Here is a 4,723-nt window from a genome sequence, read left to right on the forward strand (position 1 = left end):
TCTAATATATTGCTAACAGACAAAAGGAAAATCGCGTTTTCGTCAGCTGTAAAATAATAAACCAATACTTTTCTCCTTCTATTGACGAAGTGATTAAAGTTGAGAGCTCAGGCTGCAGTGCCGAGGTGAAGTTTACCGGCGCAAGGTAAGTTTATTGAAATATGTGACTAACAGATAGTGTGGATATAAAGACGACTGAGTTTAATAGTAAGCGTCCTCTAGACTTAACTATTTACCTCCAGTATCTTGAGCCACATGAGACACAATGCTGCACACTAAGGAAAATTGCATCCTTAGGGTTTTTTTTTTCTCTCGCGTCTGTAACTCACCCCTTACATCCATAATAAAGCATGTTTATGCGAACTAAAACAGCCATTGGAAAGCGTGATATTTCAGGATTGCACCCTTTCGCCCACTGTGTGTATTGCCGAAAGGTACGCAAGTGATATTTTTACAGTGATAGGTCTTATTCTGTCACTACCCTAGGCTTCAGGACGTCCAACAATGTAATCCAAAAGTGTTTTCTTGTGCGTTTATACTAAAAATAAAGCGAAAACAAAAGCCCCGCTGCCTGGATTTGATCTGTGGACCTACACACCGCCATTCGGAACTGTTACCTATTCGAACACTTCTTTTTTATTTATGATATTTAGTGCATCATGCATATGCGAGAAACGTACCAGACGCGAGAAATGTGCACGCACTAGCCAACACACCCAGTATTCATGGCCTAGAAAAGGCCTATAAATCACGCCGACTACACCATGCACCACACAAAAACTACAAGTAGTTTTCGACTTTAAAAAGTAGTAAAGACGAGCAACTTATCAGGAGGTGGTACCAATCCGGTTGAAAGTCATACATGTCCTTCACGTGACCAATCACTTGAGTATAATGAAACTTGCACGAAATAAATGGTTCAACGTTTCCTTCCAGCATGCGCGCCTTCCGTAAGCTATGTAGTCCAATTAGGAAAAACATATCAAAAGGCACGTCTTCTCCGTGGGGTGCAATCAAGTATAGAATGGCATGCTTGTTCAAAATGAAGCATTTCTTACGAGTTCCTTGAAGCACATTACAAAATAATGTTGCATCTTTACAACTTCGACCACTCCACCAACCTTTCTGTCTATATTGCATGTAAATATGTCTTGCAAATATGTCTTGTAAATATGCCTTGCGAACACTATTTGCATTACATTTCAGAGCGCAGCTCTCAGGCGCCCGTTACTGCGGCGAACGTCGGCGTTGTCCCTCGTAACCAAGCGAACAAAAACGGCAAAAGATGAAAGCGAGCGCGCAGCGCAGCGGGAGATGAAAGACGGCAACAGCGAAGAGAGCGCAAGGAGGAAAGCAGATGAGGAAGATGTGTCGAAAGCGTGAGAATAAAGGTGTAGTGCCGCGCAAGACTATAGCTTTGCGGCGATGATGGCTACAAGGTGGCGTCAGAGTATCGCCCGCCGTTTGTATGGAACCAAAGCGTTGCGTGAGCGGAGCTCTGTCTGCGCGGGCTACCGTGAATCGCGCCCACGCGTCACCCACGCGCCGCCTCTCGCGATCTCCGAGTAACGAGGCAGTCGCGCCAAACTTCGCTCCGTTTGCAACGCGCTGCACGAGACAGATTGTCCGCGCCAGCCAATTTATCGCGTAATGAAAACAAGCATAAAGCTGCGTTGAAATTTTTGAGTTAAGGAGTATCGTAATCATCGGTGAATTTCTAGACACACACATGCAATACAGTCCAATGAAAGTCCTAAATCTGGCAAGCACGGAATAGCGTCCAGATGCGAAATCCACTCAGGAACGGGATGGAAGGTTCCGACCGCACTGCCCACTTGAGAAGCCCCTTCTCGAAAGACAGACCCTGTCGAGCGTGGGGACTCGGCTTGTCTGTGGATCATACGACTCCTCCGTGATAAATAACAAAATAAACGAATCACGTTGTGTATGGCTGATTCACCTTTTGAAAGGAAGGAAGCGGATACCGCAAAATGCCAGAGCCAGTCCTTTTTCGATAGTTCTTTGTAAAATGTCCCCAAAATAAAATGTGTCACCACAAAAAGGTCAAGCAATCTTCTATTGTCTAGGGTTGCTTTGTAAAGTCTACATTTTGCATTCCAGGATACATATACTCCATTTATCATGACTCCATGCTTTAACTGGCGAAGTGGAAGTGTGCAACTTAAGAGGAAGCTTTAGCTGCGGGGCTCCTATCTAAATACATGTAAAAGAAGAATTCGTTTTTCTCGGCAACCACCGCACAAGATTTGGAGTCGTTTGTTGCATATGAAAGAAAACATAAAATCTAGTCGCTGTTGGTGTCAATTTTTTTAGTTAAATCGTTATTTTTTTATTAAAAATGGACAAATATCAAAAATTTTAAGGAAACGAAACTATCAAGTTTACAACTCTGTAACTCTGCAATAAAAATAATATCACAATTCTGTGAATTGCATTAATAGTACATCTAACTTGGGCAAAATTGATCTGTTTTCACATAAATCCTAAGAAAATTAGAAACATGTAAATACAGCTTTTGCAGAAGCCTTGTACACAACGTAACAAATTCACGCAGGATATAAATTAACATATCAAATTTGTCCTCTTTGATAGATCTAATGAATGCCGTTTACAGAACCGCGATTTATGTTCTTGATGCTGAGCTATTAATTAGTAAACTTTGTGCTTCCATTTTTTTACGAAGTTCCGAATTTTTTTAATATTCTTTTTACAAAATTCATGCCCTAAATCCAAATTCCGCTCTTAACAGTCACTATAACTTATAATTTACCTTAATCTCTCAAATGCAACAAATTTCCTTAATTTGGGGTCCAAGATTTACCTCAGAAAACCGTTCTCGCGTTTTACATGTGTTTCAATATGCCGCGTCGGAGTTGGGCCCGAACTAGAGCTTCCTCTTAAGAAAAAATGTTTTCGTTTCTGGCGTTATACAGATTCTGCGGTCACGGTAAAGAACTTCTTGACAAATTAGAGGCAAATACGGCCTTCGGTAAGTCGGTTCAAGGAAACGGTTATGCATAAGTGCCACATTTAGTGACGTTTTATCAACGCTAAACGAATGTTTTAGAGTGAATCTCGCTTTTAAAAATGGAATAGCGCCAATAATTTCCTTTAAGCCGCTCCAGAACAATTCTTGAGCAACGTTTGTTGAGATCAAAAGACAAAAGGAGGCCCGAAACAAGACATGGTCGACTAACCACAAGAATAAGCAGTTTTTTCTTTAATGATATAATTGCATGACTAATTGTCGCACAAACAAATGCAAAAAACTAAGGCCTCTCTTATGAAGTTGAAGAAAAAAAGTTGTCTCATCTCATAGATACCCATCATGAACGTCAAATAAAACATGAAAATATTCTATGAAATGTGTAATATGGATGCGAGAGCACTGCAAGACCTGGAGATCATAAAGAAGCTTAGAAGCCATAACTATGTCATGTCTTAGCTCTCATAAAAATGGAGAGGTAACGTCCCTGCCAGGTTGTCAACTTTCGACGGATAGTGCTTATCGTGGACGTCTAATGAGATTCACAGTTACGGAAGTTATCGAAAGGCGCACCAAGATATCGCAGCGGAGATTCGTTCCATTGAATATTCCAGAACACAGGCGAAGTTATATACCACATGTCTAGCCAAAACCCCCTATTTCATCAAAGTTTACACGAGCTCCTGCACTGGCAGTAATGCTAATTTAGAGCAATGGTAGTAATGGGAGTAATGGTAATTTCGACAGCAGGCCACCGCGGGAGGTATTGCCGTTTATTTTTTCCTTTGCCGCTGCTCGTATTCACGCCGGATCAGCTGACTGGGTTGAGGCGTGCTTGCTGTATTGCGGCAGAACAGTAAAACGTAGGACCCAAGAGCACATGCAATGTACACGGTTTGATCTAGGGCGCCTAAGTAGCATGGTAGTTAAATAAGTATTGCTACTGTCCATACCATTGATATCGGCCTAACAACAATGCGTGTCAAACAGCGTAAATATTATTAGGATAACACATTAAAACACTTGTTGGCTCATTTACACGCCAGAAGTGATCACACTACTAGCTCCACACACGCACACACATGCACACACGGATACAGATATATATTCATATAACCATGCCGACGAGTGTCACTGCAGACACTTCGTTTTTGGTAAAAAGAGCGCAGCATAGCTTTCAAAAGACATGTTTTGCATGCACAAGGCCCGTAACAGACAACATGCCATGGGAAGAACAGACGACAAAGAAAAGTGACCGCAAGTGACCGCCATCGTCGTCTGATGATTGGCTGAAGAAGCTTATTCCATAGAGAGAGAAATTCAACAAGAGGGACACTCGGCGAAAACTGGCAACAGGAAATACGTCATGCTAGTATCAACGCGACCGTTTGCAGCCGCGAGCCCCCCCCCCCCCCCCCCCCCCCAAAAAAAAAAAAACAGAGAATGTGAAATGAAGTTAGACATTGTTACCTTTTTTTTTTATTGTTTCCCGGCAAAACTGAAAATATCTGCGTATAAAGTAAATTACACTTTGCGGCTTACATTTCTTCCGTTACCTAGCGACAGGCGAATGACGCGTCAGATGCACTTCCGTTACCTAGCGACAGGCGAATGACGCGTCAGATGCATTCGTCAGACGCGCCGCCGAACCGAGCTAGACTGGTTGCGCATCTCAGCGTTCGCCAGTTCGACGACCCGCCTGCCTGTTTCTTTCTT

The sequence above is a fragment of the Dermacentor andersoni genome, chromosome 6 (genome assembly GCF_023375885.2).
Source record: "Dermacentor andersoni chromosome 6, qqDerAnde1_hic_scaffold, whole genome shotgun sequence".
Classification (NCBI taxonomy): Eukaryota; Metazoa; Arthropoda; class Arachnida; order Ixodida; family Ixodidae; genus Dermacentor; species Dermacentor andersoni.